Below are 21,506 nucleotides of genomic sequence, written 5' to 3'. Positions count from 1 at the left end.
ATATCACTTTACACTCCCTTTATATAAATTGTCTTTACATTACCAGAGGTTTTGGGTTATGTCATAAGTGAGAAGATTTCACTGACACATTTTTTTTCCAAAGGAAATAAGTCTTCTTTATTGGGCTGAGGTTATATCATTAGAACAATTTAGTTAATATAAAATTGTCACAGTTGCAATAACTCTTGCTTCATACAACAATTGATCCAATTACATCTGCTGGGTTGCTATGGTATCCAAGTTTTATTGCTGGCACTGGGTGTTCTTGTGTTATAGGTTTTTTTTTTCGTTATAGTAGCTGTGTTTGTCCTATACAGATTTGTTTTGTTAATTATTTTTAAACTGTGTTGGCACCAGTGACACATTGGAGACCTTTAGCCTTATACATCACAAAGTGTTTCTTCTTCCTTTCTTTGAAATATTCTCTTTCCAAATGATTGACCCCCAATCCCTTTTAGCGGTCCTGATCTTCCGACCCAAAATTAACATTTGTGTACTCCGCTCTTTGTCCCCATTGAACCTTTGAACAGTTTATAGTTTCACATCCTGGATTAAAGCAGTATTTAACTCAAAAACAAAAGTGTAATATGTTGCAGCTTACCAATGCCAATACCATGTTTTTTTTTTTTATTTGGTGATCTAGCCAGTAACACACTTTCTGTTTCCACTCCACTAACGGAGCAACAGAGACACCTTCAGGCCCCTTTCACACATACGATTTGATCAGATCCGCCTGTCAGTTTTTCAGGCAGACCTGATCAGATGCCCCATTCATACCTATGGGGCAGCGGATGTCAGCGGGAGACATCTCCTCTGACACCCGCTGACATCTGATCCGATCCTGTCCGTCAAATCCGGACGGATGGAAACCCTATTTTTCATCCGTCTGGCGGATCGGATGGGATCGGATGAGAAAGGACAGGCGGACCGTTCTCATCCGATTCCCCCATAGAGGAGAGCGGGGATCTGACAGCTCCGTCTCTGCACACAGAGCGGAGACGGAGCTGTCATCCGCCTGCTCAGTAGGGATCGGCAGATCGATCAACCGCTGAGCAGAACAGAGTCCGTCGGCGGAACGGACAGGTGTGAAAGGACCTTTGGACAACAGCATTGTCTGGAGAAAGGATTGTGTTAAATGTATTAGCAGATTTAGATGAACTTGACTAACAAAATAAAAGTGTCCAGCTAACACTTTTTAAACAGTTACAGCAACATTTATTTCCTTTTGTGATAAAAGTTTTTCATAAATGAATAGAAGCTGACCATTTTAATCACCTCTTTTAGTATTAATTGGTTTCTCTCAACTCCCTAACTGCTGCTTTTGCTAGACAGCTTGGTCTGTTGAAGAAAGTTGAAAAATAACAGACTTGCTGTCTGGATCACCAGGTGAAAATAAAGGAAAAACCCTTTAAAAAACAAATGCAGACACCACATTTAAGGATTTGTCAGTTGCAATACATTTCATTTTTGTTTTTGGGCTTAATACTGCCTTACAGTGTTACTAAACCCACAACAGTAAAATCAGTCTGTATATGCTTGTTGAACTCACTGTGGTACCTAAGGGGTTAATGTAAAAAGGCTGTTTTGATCCTGCCTTCTCTGATTCCCCCCTTCTTTTACTGTCCCAGTCCATCTGCTGATAGAACAGAGCCCCAGGAGGCACTGCACATGCTCAATTTGTTGTGTATTGCTAGAGAGTTTTTTTTTGGGGGGGAGGGAGAGTGAATGCTATTAGCGCAGGGCCGATCGTGTGAAAGGGGCCTAAGAGGTAAAATGCCCTCATTTACAGACAGAAGTTCATTCCTTTGATCTAAAATAACGAAATGATACATTGTAAAACATGTTTATAGTTGTCTAGCAGCCTTAACAATGTTGATAAACATTTGTCGGAGGCTCTTTTTTTTTTGAAAGCTGTGAGTGAGCAGAGAACAGCTCTGTATGAATGAGGAAATGCTGTTTTGAGATGGGGGGGGGGGGCGGGGGGGTGAATCGAGATCGCTATTCTTTTAACCACTTAAGCCCCGGAGGATTTGGCTGCTAAAAGACCAGGGTTTTTTTTTTTGCGATTTTTTACTGCGTGACTTTAACGGACAATTGCGCGGTCGTGCGACGCTGTACCTAAACGAATGTGACGTCCTTTTTTTCCCAGAAACAGAGCTTTCTTTTGGTGGTATTTGATCACCTGTGCGATTTTTTGATCATGCACTATAAACAAAAAAAGAGCGTCAATTTTGCAAAAATAACAATATTTTTCACATTTTTTTATATGAAATTCCCCCCCAAAAAAAATGTAAAAATCAAAATTTTTTAACATTTTTCGGCCAATATGTTTTATGCTACATATGTTTGGTAAAAAAAATCGCAAAAATCGTATTTTGATTGGTTTGTGCAAAAGTTATCGCGTTTACTAGCAAAGGGAAAGATTTTTGTCATTTTTGGTGTTTTTTTTTTAACGCGTAATGGCGGCGATCTGCGATTTTTTTTTGCGGTACTGCGACATTGCGGCGGACAGATCGGACCCTTGACTGACATTTTTGACACTTTTGGGGTTACCAGTGACATTACTGCAGTAATCAGTGCTATACATATGCACTGTTACTGCAAAAATGACACTGGCAGGGAAGGGGTTAACTTTATTGGAGAGGGAGGGGTTAAGTGTGTCCTAGGGGCGTGTTTCTAACTGTAAAGGGACATGGCTGTTGGTGTAAAAACAAAGATCAACGGTCCTACATAGTAGAACCGTCTGATCTTCATTTTTACACAGGGAAGAATGACAGACGGCTTGTTTACATAAGCCGTCCGCCTTTCTCCCTTCACCGGAGCGATCGGGTCCGCCGGTAACACGCACTGACTTGTCAGTGAACGAGCCGCACGACTATATACTGCAGCGGTCAGCCCCGGCCAGGCAGAGTGACGTAGGGGTACGTCACTCGCCTGTCACTGACTTGCGAGCCAATTGCGGGCGGGCGCGCGCCGCGGCGCCCGCCCGCCCGCAATTGGCTCGCAATTCAGTGACAGGCGAGTGACGTACCCCTACGTCACTCTGCCTGGCCGGGGCTGACCGCCGCAGTATATAGTCGTGCGGCGGTCGGCAACCGGTTAACAATTAATTGTGCAGCTCTATCAGACACTGATAGAAGTCACAAGACTGCTATGTATGAACTGCTGATGAGGTATTTAGCAGTTTCCATTTACTAAAATAATTGCATCTCCACGTTCTGTACTGGGGTAGACCACATATAGGGAATGCAGGGTCCTGGGTTTAGTAACACTTTAAAGCCTCAGTCACACAGGTTCTAACATGCATGTCAGGTAAGTTTGGATAAAAGCAACAACAACTTATTTCAGATCCACTTACATTAAAATCTCATGTGTGCTGTCTACAAGGCTTGTGTGGTGTGCAGACAACAAGCAGCAAACTCGGTGGACTGGAAAACATACAAGCATGGACCCCCTGCAAGGAAGGAAAAACACTGGCATCGTCTTTTGCTTTCACACACACTGCTGTCAGGAGACCAAAGGCAGACAAGCAAAAATGTAGATGGCACACAACGTGTTTCCAATGCCCCACCCCCTTCATCAGGCAAGCCTGCCCCATGGGAAAGGAAGGCATTTTAGCTGTCAGGCTAGCTCTCTATGGGCCAATCAGAGACAGGAATGGGCAGCACGGGCCACACAATCATGGTCTGACAGGCTGCTCAAAGGGGAGAACATTCATGTCTCTTACTGTCCCATAGAGAGCTAGCCTGACAGCAGGAAATGCTTGCCTGATGAAGGTGGCGGGTCCTTGGAAACCCGTTGTGGCTCGCCCCCTTTTGCTTGTCTGCCTTTGGTCTCCTGACAACGGTGCATGTGAGAGCTTGGGACGGCGTCTGTGTTTTTCTTTCCCTGCGGCAGGTCCGTGCTTATGTCTTTCGGCTGTCCTCTTGTCAACCGAGATCGCTGCTTGTTGTCTGCACACCATACCAGCCCTGTATACAGCACACAGGAGGTTTTAAAGTGGATCTGAAATAAATTGTTGTTGCTTTACACCCATACATTCCTTGTGCCCTTTCTACTGTTTCTGTTTGCTTATGAGGGATTCCCAGACCTTGCTGAGGACCTGCTGGTGACTGTATGTGTCCTTTTTGGCCCACCTGTGAACTGTTCATCTTGCCATCCCACCTTTACTGACTTTTAAGTCTAAATATGGACTTTATGGACTTTTTTATTATTTTGTTAATTTGCATGTCAGTGAAGCGCTGACTCACTTGCTATTCTATAGTATGTGTAATTGCCTTGTTCTAACATGCATGTGATTATATGCATTTATATTCGCTTATAGAATATTTCTAATACAATATCAATGCATATAATTATTTTTTGACCCTTTTCACATTGGCGTTTCAGCAGTTTGATCCATGATTCATTATTACACAGATCAAAAATGAACTACAATGTATCCTGAATGTAAGCAGACATGGATCTCCTGCTGAGATGGAAGGGAGGGAACCCAACTGAAAGGGGCCTAAATGGTACCTAAATGCACTCTTTGCATTTGTGTGCGTTCAGGTGCAATCAGTTTAAGTGCATTTACAAAAACTAGAAATTTGTGCTTCCAGGAACTCTGAATGCATATTAGTGCACGTAAATGCATGTACATTTCACTCATAAAGCTTATGTCCATTTTGCATATAAATGTAAAGCAAACACCATATTTCTTAGATCAATTTCTCCAGTGTTTAAATAAAACAAACACAGGAGCCCTGTATAAATGAAGCCTAAGGGTCCTTTCACGCAGTCCGCCTCCGTCGGCAGACTCCGTGCTGCTCAGCGGGGATTGACCTGCCGATCCCCGCTGTTCTCTATGGGAGAATCGGATGAGAACAGACCGCCTGTCCATTCTTATCCCATCCCATCCGATCCGATCCCCTGGACGGATGGAAAATAGGGTTTCCATCCATCCGGATTTCATGGACAGGATCGGAATCGGATAGCAGCGGGTGTCAGTGGACATGTCTCCGCTGACATCCGCTGCCCCATAGGGATGCATGGAGGATCCGATCAGATCCGCCTAAAAAACTGACAGGCGGATCTGATTGGATAATTTTTGTGAAAGGACCCTTTTTTTTTTGTGCCCTTTGATTCTCATGACTCAACCTTTATGTGGCAGTAAAAAAGTAGACATTTGTTGGTAGCATAAGGCCTCTTGCACATGGACATAATTTACTGATGTTTATATGAAGAATCTTGGTGACAGAGGCTGGCAGACCGATCCTAATTAAAAATAAAAAAATGTCATGTTCAATAAAGAACTTATGTATACATGCGTACAGATGTGTAAATGTACACACGCATATAATTCTTCTCCATGCCAGTGTTTTCAAATATATGAATGCCCTCATATATACTTGTTCATACAAGTACATATGCATACATTATTGCTCTGAAACCTAAAATTGCTGTTTCGCTTTCTTTTTTTCCTTTTCGACCTAGAATACAACGTTGCATTATGAATCTTTATGCACCTGTGTGCAATGTCCCATGTACAACAATGCACCCATGCTCAGATCAGTGAAAAAAAAAAGAAAAACTTACATGGCTACATATACAGCATTTTTTTTCGATCATGTACAAGAGGCCTTAGTATTTACCGCAGACCATACTGAGAGTCATAAATCTTTTGGTTTAATTCATTGCCAGCTGTGCACATCGGGATCTTGTAGTTTCTCTCCATTCTTCTTCATTGAATGGGATGTTGGTGAACAGCGGTGTTTACATTTTGCCAGATTTTTGGGCTCTCAGAGGACCAATATTGGCCATGCAGGTTTTTGGTTTTAGATAACTCTAGTGCAGCTTTGGCTGTATGTTTAGGATGTGACAACTTGGGGGTTGTTTAGCTCACATGCAGCGCTCACCAGTGAGTTTAGCCCACAACAGATATGCTCTTTCAGGGCTTGTTGGCCCAATTTTTTTAAAAAAAGGAACAAAACGGTCACAGCAATCTGCGTCCATCACGGGGGTTTTCCACCGGCAATAGAAAGTTAACAATATTTAGCCTTCTGGCTCTCTTTGGCAGCCCTGCTGCTCAGGCTTAATGCCGTAGTCCTCTTGACCATCTAACACAACATCCTAGTGCTGTACCTCTGTCAGCTCTCAGTCTCCTTCCTGCTGCTCCGTCTTTCAGGCTTGGACCTTTGTCTGTCCTGTCCCAGACAGCACTGTTCAGACATCTCTGGCTACTCCCATGCAACCACACATTGACTTCTCAGGAGGGTGCAGCCCTGAACTATGGTCAGGTCCTAGATTATAGGTGCTACAAACACTTGCATGCTCAGCTCTCTGGTTACTGGCAACACTCAGATCCTGGGTTGGAGAACATTTGTCGCTTTCTCCTACATTTTTCCTGTGACAGGGCTTCACACTGCCACAAGGGCTATTGCTCAGCTGGAAGGTGAATTTCTACTCCAACAGAGGCAATCTAGTGCTTCAGCTGTCAATATAGTCTGTTATGATTGCCATTTGTCATTAAGGGTCAAGTTTGGGGAACGTTTATGAAAAATCTGCCACTGAATATTTTATAGAACAATTAAAGGTATCATTTTATAAAGGTGACAAATGTCCAGTGAATGGCATGAAGAGTAAGTAGAATTGGCTGCTTTAATAAGCTGGAGCTCTCCATAGTGCTGAAGCTGTGTTTTTACATAGCAGCAGCACTGCTGGACAATGTTTTAAGTGTTACTAAACCCCGGACCCTGCATTCACTACATTTGGTCTCCCACAGTACACAGAACATGGAAATGCGATAGTGATAGTAAACATAAACTGCTAAAAAAAAAAAAAAAACTTTTCTCATCAGCAGTATATAGCAGTCTTGGGACTTCTATCAGTGTCTGGTTAAAGCTTGTAGGAGGAGTTTTTGTTCAGCTGTCACTCTCCTATAAAACTGCAGGAACCCTGACCCTCTGTCTGGACAGTGCTGATTGGCCCTTTGCTGATCACATGCACTCTCCCTGAAAAAAAAAAAACTCTCTATCAATACACACCAAACTGAGCATGTGCATCCTGTGCACTAGCCTCTATAATATCCAGAGATGAGTTGGAGACACTGGAATAAGGTGAGGATCAGAGAAGACAAGATCAATCAGCCTTTTTACACAATGCAATGGATTGACCCCTTAGGTCCTACAGTGAGTATAACAAGCATGCTTTACTGCATATACAGACTGATTTTACTGTTGTGGGTTTAGTAACACTTTAATGTTGAAATATCTTTAATTAACACAAATAAAAATGAAGTACACTAAATAAAATCTAATTTCCAGTGTTTCTCCTGCGCCTCGCCAGTTACAATAGTCTCACGTTTTTCATACCCGGAAGTACCAGGAACTTCTCCTTGCTCCTATTGCCCAAATCGATTAGCTGGAGAGGGGGCAGCTTTTTTTAACTTGTTGCTTTGCATAGGCAAAGCATAGGTAAACTTTAGGGGCCCATGAAACTAAAAATAGTAACTTCCAGTGATCGGATTCCAACAATTGTACAGTGTCTTTCTTTGTGGGAAGAATTAGTCCTTCAGTGCAGAAGATCCCAGTACAGGAAAGGGAGTGGTATGAAAACATGGTTTTAAGTGTTCATTGTAAAGCCTAAGGGTTAAAGGTACAGGGAACGATATTGTAAAAGGGACCGTGAGGTAAGGCACCCTCCAGAGATGATAGCTACTCTATCGTAACTCTGGGGAGGTTCAATGCTTGTGTACCACATAATAGTCAGTTATGCATATATACATAGTGTTGGACATAGGGATATTGCTTTCAACAGGTACAAACATCTTAGCATAGGCATATTAATATCTTGCATAGAGTAGATATATCATTGTTCATATTTAAATAGAATTTCAGACCTAGGAGTAGCTAGGTTGTTGGTCATCATGGAAAGTACTTGGCGATGGGAGTGAAGATATTATCATAGGCAAGGAGTACAAAGGAGTGGGAGTACTGAGGTTCCCATCCATGGTGAGTATTTGGAGAGGGGATGGGAGTATATAGAACTAGGAGTGGAGAGATTGCTAACTTGTATGGGAGTACACAGAGCTGGGTGTAAGAAATCTATCCACCACCATTACATGGATTTGGATGAGGCCATAAATGCTCACAGTGATTACTTTAGATTGAGAGCATAGATTGCATCTGATCACAGGCTGTGCACCCTGTAATTCAATAAGGCAATACCTACCCTCACTTCCAAAACTGATCTTACCCCTATAGGTATTATATAGATAACTATTGATTATGGACAGGAACAAGGACAGCTGCAGGCAACAAAGGACAGCTATCTAGGTACAAAATGAGTTGCCTATGGGCAGCACTATTGTGTATCTTGTCTTTCCATGTATTAGAAACTACAAATCCTTTGCATATATTCTAAAGTGTAATTGTTATTCTTGTTTAAAACCAAATAAAAAGATTTTGGAAAAAAAAAGAAACTACAAATCCTAACCAACATGTCGTAAAACTTGTATCTCTGTAATAATTGTAAATATCTATAGACTGCAGATGCTTAGCAGAATGTGTCCTCGCCCCTGGGGACTAGCCGAGTGACCAGGGCTCATGTTGATCTACATTCTCAGCATGGTTCATAAGAGGTGGCACATACTGTTGATCCCTAAATTAGGGGGAAATTGGTCGAATTTGTATTTCTTGATAATTTAAAATGGAGGAAGGCAACATGCGAATAACATTATGGATTATTTGTCACTGCTCAGAGTTTATGGTGCAAATGTGTATGAGAGGGCAAATCCCCCCTTACCATGGTACTTCGTCAGGTAGGAAAGGCTATTCACTTAACGTCCATTCTGCTAGATTTTTGGATCCCTCTAAGATTCCTTCTTTTATGATGTAAAGGATTTTGGCAAAAGTTATAAGGTCTGACAGCTGATCAGCAGCTCCTGTGCGACTTTATTCTCTGAGATTTGTTCCTCACTTGAAAGCGGCCAGGAAAATCGGAATAGACTTAACCCTTTGTGAGGCTCAGCTTGGCAGCAGCACAGTGTGTGTCCCCCTGCCGCAAGGTTTTGATCTCATGTATTGCAGTAAAGGCAGCTATTAACCTCAATTCAGCAGGCTGACCGGGTAGAATATATATTTGGGAAGCGGAGTATTGCTTTTGCCTCTAAGGAACTAAATGAAGCAGTGCTACCATTGGCTCCATTAATAAAAGCGTCTGGGGTTGTTCATCAGGATCTGTTTATGTGTATGTGTGTAATGAGTGACATCTCACTGTATGCACACAGCATTTAACAAACACGTAGGTGTTCACATGTATGGGGGAAAACAGTGTAGACATCCAGCTGAAAGTGCTTTGCATAAATATGTAAACACATATAAATAAAAGACACGCATAATAATTTGGGTCGATCATTGAAAAAAAAAAAAAAAAACGCAAGGAAGATTTAGAACACCTTAAACGACCCGTTTGATGTATTTGAATTTTTGTCTCTTTTTCTTTTTTATTTAATGGATGCTAATATACATGTAAATAATTACATTTGCCTTGGCTGTTTTCTGTTCTAGAGACCCTTACTTGACCCATAAATTCTGTAATCTTTTGAGAAATCAAACTTTTTAAACAAAGAAGCTTTTGATCACGGATGTTTGATTTAAAAAAAAAGAAAAGAAAAGAGAGACATGGAAAATTGAACACTTGAAAACGCCTAGCAGAGATCCCTATAATGAGGTAGTCTGCTATTTTCAGAGAACCTCTGTACTTTTGTACTGAACAGCAGACCTGTTCTGAACAGGTTCAGATTTTCACAGGATAACTTTTAAGCATGTGCAACTTAAAAGTGTGCTTAACAATACCTGCTATGTTATAGGGGATATATAGAAATGTTAATTGTGCCTAAGCAGTACCTTTCCCTCAAATATTCCTTTTTGTCTTGAATTCTACCTGAAAAATATTAGTGTACTTCCTGGTAGGTGATCGTGTCTAGGTAATACTGTGCCTATAGACAAGTGGTTCTCCACCAGGGTTCCTCCAGAGGGTGCTAGGGGTTCCTTCAGTAATGAGCAATATCTGCCTTGCAGATAAGTTCCCCTGACACCATTGGTATTTTTAGCTATCTCGAAGAAGGTAATTCTTCCCAATGTCCACAAGTGTAAGGAGCATTCATCCCACTGACCATCACACTAATGTATCATGAGTTGTAAATATAGTCATTTTTAGCAGGGGGTTCCCTGAAACCTGAAAATTATTTCAAGAAAGGCTGCTTTAGACTCATAGCTGTATATCTGCATTGTGAGATCTAATGCATTGCTACCTCTGACTCCTCTCATGACATTTGGAGCGAGATTTGGTACTGTGCTGCTCACTGTTGTCCTTGCTGGAAGCTCTGACTTGAGGAAGCAAAGCCCTACTTCTATCAAGATGGCCACTTACATACAGAGACACAATGTAGAACAAGGCATCGTAAATCAGTAATAGGAAAAAGATCAGTTGCAGAGAGACCACAGGGAATACTGGTAATTTCTCCTCTGCTTATCTTTTAGGACACAGCTTTCAGAATTCAATTCCTTTTTAAAGCTGGTCTCCAAGCAAAAACTTTATAAATCCGTTATCTATTAATTTAAAAATCATGTACTGCTAGTAACGGTGGATAAAATATTCCCTTATATTTGCTTTTTAAATTCTCTGTACACGAAAAGTCAGAGGGAGAGGGTCGGGACTGTGAGCCAGAGTTCTATTGCAAAGTGCTCTGAGTCTCAGAGTTTAAAGTAACTTTCAATCAAAGTCGAAAATGAAGCTCTTACGTGCAGACAAGGCATGCAGCCTACCTGATCAGTACTACAGTCTTTCATGCAAGCACTGCTGTAGTGCACCAGTCATGTGCAGACACTTTTGTAGTTTGTTGACCTGGAAACTCCTTCTTTTAATGCATGAGATTTAATCTCAAGCATTCTTGATGTAAAAAAGTAGCTGTTAAGAAGCTTCCTCACAGCCACCAGTCAGATTTAAGGAATCGGAGGTGTAATGGTTGTGTGTACTGGGCACACAAATAGCTGTGTGTGTGTAGCAGCCATTTTGTTCATGTCACAAATCTCCTGTGCCATTTTATCATAGGAAGGCATAGCACAGTGACCTTTCTCCCCTCCTTCCTTCAGTCTGTACCATACTCAAACTGTTAACTAATGCCAGGACCTTGTTATAAATCTATTGATTGGACACACAGACCTCTCCATTACCCAATCCACAATTTCAGTCTGGAAACCCGAATAAAACTGTCACCCTCGCAAGCTTGAGCAATCCAAAAAACGAACAGATACCCCTATGTAAATAGCACAGTTGAAGGGAATGGCCTATACACATTTCTGCTAGACTGGTTAGCAGCCAAGACTAAAACTTCAGCATATTTCATAACTCATGAAATAATGATAGCACAGTCAGAACAAGGACATATTTATCTCCCTCAGTTAATTTGTAGCGTTTTGAGCTGCAGAATCGGCCCAATTCCTTCCCTAGGCAAACTGGGCATCCTAAACCTAACATATTTATAGCCATTTCAAAGCTAATTTCATGCTGGACTATAATATGCACTTTAGCAGTTTGTAAACAGTAGGTATTCTATATGAATACTTATGGAAATCTGTATCTGAGACGTGGTCATAAACACGGTGAACCCTTCATGGCCACTCCTCAGCCACTTAATTGGTTAGATGGTCTCTGACAACACCCCTGTGATATCAGAACACCTAACTGGACTTGAGAGAGCCACTGTACTTTTTTGTTTATTCATTGGACTCTGCAAACCACAGGGCATTGATAAATTCACTTTTTAAAACAAAATAATAAATGCACATCTTTTTACTGGTAAAAAAATGTGCATTTATTATTTTTTGTTGCAGAAGCCTGGAAAGCATTGCACGAGCGATCAGCAGATCGCTGATGCCATGCAGATCTCCTGCACACTGTCATTATATCGGCTTACCCATAAATCCCGTATGGATAAGCCGATACTCCCTGACAGGAAGACTCAATGAACTACCACAGTGCTCCACAGTGAACTACAAGTTGACAGTCACTAAGGATGTTCGGGCTTGCAGTTCATTCAGACACACAGAGCTGTGTGTCTGAATGACGCAGCCGTGTGTGCAGAGCCCCACACAGGCATGCTGTTTTTTAAACAGTGGCAGCTAGAACGGGAAACTTCTTCCTGTACTGCTGCCGGGAGGGGACTGCAGCATTAGGAACATGCTACATGTTCCACCCTAAAATTGGATATAACATGTAACATGTTCCCAAAGGTGACCTTATCCTTTAGGTATTCTTCATTTTCAACTCTTTTTTATTTCTCTGTTGCATTATTGTCTCTTTATTTCTTTGTAACACCCTTTTTCTGTAAATATTTTGTTTGCACCACTTTGCTCTTTTTTTATTATTAAACCCTATTTTGGAAAGTGTTGAAATTGTTTCTAAACTCTTAATGCAAACTAAAAGAATCCCTGTCTCTTGAAGAGCGCTACTGTAGTATAAATCTCTTAACATACCTGTCTGTGGTGACAGTATGTGTTACAGACGTTTATTCTAAAATCATGATTGTAATTGCTAAGATTGTGAGTTTCCTATTTCTCTGTGAAAAGAAGGTGGTGGCCGTTTAAAGGGTTAATTGCTTAATTAACGTAACCCAGTGGCAATCACTCTCAGACTGCTGGCACCTGGATTGTGGTGGCTATGGTGTAACACAGCACAAGCTTCAGGAGGTACACTCCCATTCACCCTATTATGAGCTCTGTGTAATCTGGTTTCCATTAATGGCACAGAATTCAGATTAAAGGAGAAGTATAGGCATAAGAAGCCCTGATCACATGACTGCTGATTGCTTAACTCTCTGGTGCGAGTGGAAGGTAGTGACCGTCAGTCACTTTTCTCAGCTCTGCTCCTGCAGGTCTCTCTGTGGAAAGGGGCAGGCATGGCTGAGAGTCGGAGCACCTGTCCATCTGGCAGCTGGGCGGATCCCGGCAACATTGTCTGGATCCTTCCCAAGCCCAACACAGCTCTGCCCTGTTAGTTGATAGTGGGCAATATTAGCTTACCAGTTATATTCACTTTTCGGGAATTGTTCATTGCTTCATACAATAAATGTAAAAAGTCAAACCCTAAATTTTAGAACCCTTAACAAAGCTTGCTTATGTGTGGTTATAGGCCTAAGACCGAGCTCCAAAACTGACCGTCATTTGGAACCAATTCTCTCTGTCCATCTTTCCTCCTCAGCTGTCCCTCTAGTTTCATGTCGACCTTTAAAAAATATATTATTAACTGCCAAAAGTGTTATATTACACCAGATTTGCCATCCAACCTCTAACTGTTGCAAATCTTATTTGGAAAAGTCGGTGTAAATTGTATTTTTTAACTCCATGGAACTGGGTTTGTGACAGGCATGATTTTTACTGAAAATAGTTTCTTTTTCCCATCTCAGAAAGTTGGGAAGGAATGATCACCTCATCAATGTGCTGCTACTTCTTCATTGCCCAATTAGCTATCTTGGCATGGGGAGGTAACCAAAGATGCAGAACTTTAGCACCATCGTATAGAAGATTACCATTGATTTAGGGGTTGGTGGTACCAATTAAAAAGGCATATAAAGAATGTCTGCAGCCATTGCACTGTTAAAGCATAACCCTTTCCCTTATCCACTACACCTCCCTCCTCCTCAGAGCCTCCCTGCATTTATTATTTTGTAATTATATTAAACCTACCTTCTTCAGATGTTTTTAGGTTGGTCACATGAAGTGCAAAGTCCTCTCTGCCTCTTCTCCAGCACTGGGAGATCCTCAGTGGCATAGGGAATGTTGCCGAGTTGATTATGTCAATGCCTTTCTTGCCATCATTGTACTTTGAGTATAAGGTGCCAAAGTGACCCCCCCCCCCCCCCCCCAAGGGGAAAGACCCATGACACCCAACACTCACAGGAAGGGGGTTGGCAGAAAACTGATGGCATCTTATGCTGGAAAGATATTGCTGTGGGTAACAGTTCAGGAGTAAAGGTGAGTATTGCAGTCAGAGCTGCTTTATGTTTACAGTGGCTAAAGCAATAATTAAAAAATATTGAAACTAGTTTTGGACTTTTCTTTGGTTTTGCAGTATCACTTAAAGTGATACTAAAGTATTTATTTTTGTTAATAAACAACAAACATGTTATACTTACCTTCTCTGTGTAGTGGTTTTGCACAAAGCAGCCCAGATCCTCCTCTTCTGGGGGTCCCTCACCAGCGCTCCTGGCCCCTCCCTCCTGCTGAGTGCCCCCACAGCAAGAAGCTTGCTATGGGGACACCCGTGTTGAGCCGCTGCTTTGTGTGTCTATTCAGACAAGGACCTGTGACTCGCCCCCCCCCCTCTCTCACCTCATTGTCTCACTGACTTTGATTGATGTCATTGGCGCCCATTGCTGTGTCTTAGCCAATAAGGAGGGAGAGTCCCTGACAGCCAAGTCTCTTGTGCAACATCGCTGGATCGAGATGGGGCTCAAGTAAGTATTAGGGGGCTGAGGGGGCTGCTGCACACAGACAGTTTCTTATCTTAATGCATAGAACCCTCTGCCTTAGAACTACTTTAAAGTTACGTCATTCGAAACTATGGGATAGTGTGATTTTATACACAGCACAAGACTTCAAGCAGGATGTAATATCATTACAATTTACAGTATTATAGAGGGTATTTATATATATATTATACATTTTTGCTCCTAATGAACACTTCCCAGCAGGTGTAGCGCTATCATTCATAGGAGTTTATACTTACATGAAATCCCTTTTGTATAATAGCCATAAATACTGATCTGCTGCACCTGCTAAAAATACAAATTGCCTATAAACAGAATATAAAATGTTCTGTTCCATATCTTTAGTGGTCCAGCAGTGTTAGCTACAAATCCCATTATCCTGCCTGGGAGTAATGGGATATTTTAATTCGTTCGGAACGCTAGAATGACAGGACCTGTCATTCCCCGACACATACAGTTACGTGTGTATATAAACTGGAAGTTTGACAGCTTTTGAGTGATTTTGAGATTAAAATGAGATTTCCAGTAGGTTCATTGTTGCCAGCTGTACCCCGTGTCTCCTTACCATAATAGAAGGAAGTGCAAATCCTGAGTAAGCAGCGGGGAGTTTGCTTGGAGTCCTTTCACACTATAACAACCTCCCCCACTTGCAGCATTAACTCCACTGGCGACAGTGAAGTGTATCACACTTTGAAACGCATGGTTTTCACAGAGGCTGCCTGATAATGAAAGGGTGGCTGCTACAGAATGTTGCAAGAGTCATACACATAGATAGCGGGTAATGAGCTCCATTGTGTGCCTGTATGTATTCCAACTCTTGCTCAAACCCCCAACATGCGGAGGATTGTGATTTTTGTATGAAAGGCAGACTCTGGGTTTGTCTGGGATGAATATATTACAGAGCATAGATTGGCCTCTGTTAAGGTGATTGTAAACTTATCTTTGCCATTTAATTGTGCGTTCATGTTCATGAATATGAGATGAGGAGGAAGGAACTCTTCTCCTACTAATAATGGGGCTGTATCGTGTTTTATTTCTCTTCATTATATGTTAGGTTTGTACCAAAAAAGTTTGTAGAGCTTTGCGAGCCCAGAACACAACACAAACTGAATGTTCAGCTCCTCACCTTTGTTGTCATACTATTGATTGTGTATAAAGCAAGCTGTAGCTTTATAGGGGATGAATAAGAGATGTGATTAAAAAAAAAAAAAAGATAAAATAAGATCATTCACAGAAGTTTGAGAAAAACCCTAAAAAAAAAAGAAGAAAAGATGCACATTTTATAATCAAATTGTATGGTGAAGGCTCTGATCTAGGAGATAGGTATTAAAAATTAGGCTTCGGGAGCATACAGCAGGCACAGCTTACCATACGTATGGCCGTCTTTACAAACTTGTCCAGTAGTAACATTGTAATTGTAAAACTGGAATTGTACAGTGAATGGGGACCTAAATTGGTAGAGTTGTACAGTACATTGTACCATCACATGATATTTCTATTAGAGATCGGCTGATTATCGGCAACACCGATATATCAGGGGCCAATATGCACTTTCCCCGATATATCGGAATCGGCCCCTGAGGTTACCGATATTGCCGATATTTAGGGAAAATGCATGTCCTGGGGTGATGCCTGCAGCTAGAGGCATCACCCCACTACCAGTGTCCATAGCCGACGGTCAGCTGACTTGTAATGACAACCGATGCGCCTTTCACGGCTCCCCCGGGCCTCCCGTCCCACCGGGAGACCCGGGCATCCTACCTCCACCGCCGAAGAGAAAACCCGGTGTAGCATGAAGATGTGTCCCCGTGAAAGCTGGTATCCCTGCCCCAAGTGCGTATGCGCTGGTCTCCATGTAAAAAACCCGGAAGTGATGTCATGACATCACTTCCGGGTACTCAAGCGCCGAATTAAAAAAACTGACAGCATTCAAAACAGCCAAACTTGGCATTTTGAATGCTTTTCAGGGCCAAAGAGGGGTTTGGGGTCTTTTAGACCCCTAGATCCCTCCACAAGGAGTACCTTTAGAAAAAAAAAAAATTTTTTACATGTCCGAAAATATCGGCCGATACCGATATCCGATGACCAAAATATCGGTATCGACATTAAAAAAACGATATCGGTCGATCACTATTTTCTATATCACTATTATTATTTATAATATTATTGTTTCCCAGGAAACGTCTTGTGCCAGAGCTATTCTCAATACATGATCATAGAAAAAGATTATGCATCTTGGTAAAATGAGAGATTCTACTGGGATCTTGGAATTAACCCCAAAAAAATAGGCATTGATGGAGAATCAAAACACAGCATTCCAGATAAAGTAAATGGTAATGTAATAGGCTGACCTACATGTCAAATAAATTATGTGTTTTAAATATATCCATTTACCATTTAAATAGATCATTCCATCTCTTTAGTGAAGTATGTATATAATTATATATCATGAACTGATATATTGCATTTCTAATTATAATATCTTAACACTACTGAATTGGTCTTAAAGCCTGCAGTATACAGAGAGGTGAGGCGGTTTGATTGTGAATACCTCTCTATGATCAATCTTTTTGACACCTATACTTACAGAAGTGTCACAGTTATTTTTGGATTACACATCACACATCTTCCTCAAACACCTTGTTAGCACACTTTATAGTGGTATTAACCCCCCAAAAACAAAACATGTATATATTGTGGCCTTCCATTTCTTAACCACTTGCCGACCGCCGCAAGTACATATACTGTGGCGGTCAGCCCCTCCTGGGCAAAGTGACGTACCGGTACGTCACTCGCCCGCGAGCCAATGGGGGGGGGATGTCGTTCCCTGACATCCCCGTGCGAGTGACCGGCAGCTCCGATGTCCGCCGGTCACTCGCGATCTCCCGCTGGAGAGGGAGAAAGGCAGGCGGCTGATGTAAACAAAGCCGCCTGTCATTCTCCCTGATGTAACAGCAGAGACTATACGATCCTGCTATGTAGGATCGTATGTCTCTGTGGTTACATCAAAAGCCACACCCCTTGACAGTTAGAAGCACGCCCCTAGGGACACACTTAACCCCTGGATCTCTAATAAAGTTAATCCCCTTCCCTGCCAATGTCATTTTTACAGTAACAGTGCATATTTATAGCACTGATTACTGTAGTAATGTCACTGGTACCCCCAAAAGTGTCAAAAATGTCAGTCAGGGGTCCGACCTGTCCGCCGCAATGTCGCAGTCCTGCAAAAAAAATCGCAGATCACCGCCATTACAAGTAAAAAAAAACAATAAAAATGACATAAATCTTTCCCGTAGTTAGTAAACGCAATAACTTTTGCGCAAACCTTTTAAAAACCGCTTATTGCAATTTTTTTTTACCAAAAATATGTAGCAGAAAACAAATTGGCCTAAAATCCTAAAATGTTAGAAAATTTAGATTTTCTACATTTTTTTGAGAATTTCATATAAAAAAATGTGAAAAATATTGTTATTTTTTTCAAAATTGTCGCTCTTTTTTTTTTATAGCGCAAAAAGTAAAAATCACACAGGTGATCAAATACCACCAAAAGAAAGCTCTGTTTGTGGGAAAAAAAGGACGTCAATTTAGTTTAGGTACAGCGTCGCACGGCCGCGCAATTGTCCGTTAAAGTCACGCAGTGCCGAATCGCAAAATAGGCCCTGGTCTTTGAGCAGCCAAATCCTCCAGGGCTTAAGTGGTTAAAGTGATACTAAACACATACTGTTTAATTTACATTGACCCTTCCATTTATGTATATGGATTATGGCACTATAATTATTTTAATAAAAAATGTTCCTAATCGATAAACAACTGTCCCCATGACCCAGATCCTTCAAAGTCTGTCTGCAGCTTCTAGTCCTCTGCTGCCGGTCACATGTTCGAAAAAAAGAAAATGCCTTTGGAATACAGAGTAAAAATAAATAATTAATATCCATAAACTGTTTTAAATTGACATACAAACATACTTGAAATCAAATCTTTATTATTTTTTGGCAATAATATGGTGTGGGCAGGTTTCTGTCAGTCACAGCAGGCTGTGTCACGGCCTTCCAGCCTGTGTCTTAGAATAAGAGGGAGGTGAAACCTCCAACAGTCTACATGTGATATCCAGCCCCATTTTGTTTAACCAGTTACATACTTTCTGTCTTAGAGTGTCTCCACTTCACTGGAGGGGCAATAAAGACACCTCTGGACAGCAGTATTGTCAGTGGTAGTGTTAGATGTATTAGCAGATTTAGATTGAATGGACTAACAAATTAAAGCTGAACACCAGCTAAGCTAAGAAGTTACAGCAACCGTTTTGTTTTCCTTTTGGGATAAAGGTTTTACATTAATGAATAAAAGCTGATTATTGCAAGCACCTCTGCCAGTGTTAAATAATTTGTCTCAACCCTTGCCACTTTTGCTGGACAGCTTAGTCTGTTAAACAAAGTTGAAAAATATTAGACTTACAGGTCAGCTTACCAGGTGAAAGTAAAAGAAAAAAATATGGCAAAAAAAATCGAATGCATGCACCACATCTTAGAATGCGGTGACTGCATTTCTGTTTCTCCTAATTATTTTTTAATTTTTTAATTTTACCCACCAATCAGATGATAAATCTTCAATCCCAAAATGTATTGCTCCATTGCCTCAGATTGACCTGATTTGAAAGCAATAAAAAATGCAATCTATATACTGTATTTGCCAGAATCTGTAGATTACAAATTGCACTTACTGATCGAAAAAATATTCCAACCTGATGGATCATTTCATTTTCCAAGCAATTTAGTTGGCTAAATATGATTGATTTCTGTCCTCCGCTGCATGTGCGCAAAACAATTGGACAAGTAGTGAGTTCATTTTATTAGGTGAATGTGGAGTGTGTCTTTGATGTTGTCTGAAGATAGAACTGTCTGTATTAACCATTAAGAGAAAAACTTAGTTTTTTTTTTTATCTTGTTCTTCCAGTATATGATGTGGTCACCATGAACAACACATACACACATTTTAGACAATTTTTTACCTGCTTTATATGAATGGCCTATGTGTTAACCTCAGTCCTAAATATTTTTAAGCATTTTTAATTGTTAGGTAGATTAGTAAATATTGGAAACAAGACAGGCAGTTTTATAAATAATGACATTTTTGGGTTTGACTAAGTGGTTGTTTGCTCCAGAAATGCTGGTGGATTTGGCTGCATGAACACATATTTGGTAAGTTTACCTGCTTCCAATGTAGTAACATTAGGTCCAAATTCAAAATGCATAACACCACTAATTTACTAAAGAAGTTGAGAATAGTCACTAAAAAGAATTACTTTAATTATCCATTTAAGTGCAGATGAAACCAAGCAGTATTTGTGTTTCACATGATTGGATAATTACATTAAACCTTCTCAGCTCCTTTAATAAATCAGCCCCTATATGCCAATATATATTTAGCCCTGTGCCAATTTGAAAGTCTTAGATGAAGCATAAATGGTTATTAAAAGTCTATCTTTGGGGTGTAATATGAAACATGGTCACAGTTTGCAGCCCCTCCTTACAGAAACCGGGGGGTTGATCTCCTCGCATGGAGAGGGACTTGTAGTTCTTAAAGGGGCACAAGTGCAGTTATGCCACTGCACTTGTAGTCTTTTTATACTTCCTCCAGCCCTGTAACTGAAGGTCCATAACAAGGTATGGACCTGTGGCTGAAGAAATAGTCTGCCAACGCCTGTGCATTGCACCCGTGATCCACTAATCATGGTTGCATTGCTTTGTAGTCTCAAATGCAATAAAATAAAAAAAACACATCAATATGGGTGTATTTATTATATATATATATATATATATATATATATACATACACATGTATACAGTATATCACAAAAGTGAGTACACCCCCCACAGATGACCAAAGCCTTGCTAAAGAAGCTGAGGGTAAAGGTGATGGACTGGCCAAGCATGTCTTCAGACCTAAACTCTATTGAGCATCTGTCTGGCATCCTCAAACCAGCTCCGTGATGTCATCATGGAGGAGATGAAGAGGACTCCAGTGGCAACCTGTGAAGCTCTGGTGAACTCCATGCCCAAGAAGGTTAAGGCAGTGCTGGAAAATAATGGTGGCCACACAAAATATTAACACTTTGGGTCCAATTTGGACATTTTCACTTAGGGGTGCACTCACTTTTTTTGCCAGCGGTTTAGACATTAATGGCTGTGTGTTGAGTTATTTTGAACGGACATCAAATTTACACTGTTATACAAGCTGTATATAATAAAATATTTACAAAAATGTGAGGGTTGTACTCACTTTTGTGAGATACTGTATATATACAGTATACACATTTTTTTTTTTTCATTTTTTACAAAATTAATTATAAAGAATGTGCCTTATAATTGTATCTATACATAATATGGTACCATCATTCTAATAATAGTGAATTGTATGTGTCTATCCCTGCCAAGAAGAGAATGGACTATCTTGGGACCCAAGGACTAACACGATTTATATGGTAAAGAAATTCCTACATTTTATTGATACTACATGATTAAAATTCGGACATATATCCATATACAGAAATGAACACAAAAACAATGCTTGTGATAACATATAATATTGTTACATCAGTAGTGCTGGTGGAATGGTAACCTCAGGTGGTCCTAAGGGTAATTGATATGGAGCAAATCCTCGACATATTAGCGGTGAAAATGCTTCTTCAGGAGGAATCAATTCTTACAATCTACAATAAAGACAATACATCATGATACTATACATACACAAATATTAAACATGATTATTAAGGGGAAAATAGGAAGAAAAAGAGGTCAAAAAGTCATATTGTTGCTTACCCACAGAGTACCAGCAAATGTTCTCCTGCCGCTATCACCATTGCCGGTTGCTGGTACTCTGTGGGTAAGCAACTATATGCCCTTTTGACCTCTTTTCCTTCTTTTTACCCCCTTAATAATCATGTGTAAAAATTGTGTATGTTTAGTATTATGATGTATTT

At 40.7% G+C, this 21,506-nt stretch overlaps 1 protein-coding gene across 10 annotated transcripts in view; it reads left to right on the top strand.

The window, feature by feature from the left end:
- AGRN (agrin) overlaps positions 1-21,506 on the top strand; it is a 704,390-nt gene that overhangs the window by 242,218 nt on the left and 440,666 nt on the right. The gene's annotated exons all lie outside the window — the stretch shown is intronic.

The sequence above is a fragment of the Pelophylax lessonae genome (assembly GCF_965119305.1).
Source record: "Pelophylax lessonae genome assembly, chromosome: 12".
Taxonomy (NCBI): domain Eukaryota; kingdom Metazoa; phylum Chordata; class Amphibia; order Anura; family Ranidae; genus Pelophylax; species Pelophylax lessonae.
This window is presented reverse-complemented; position numbering and strand designations above follow the sequence as displayed.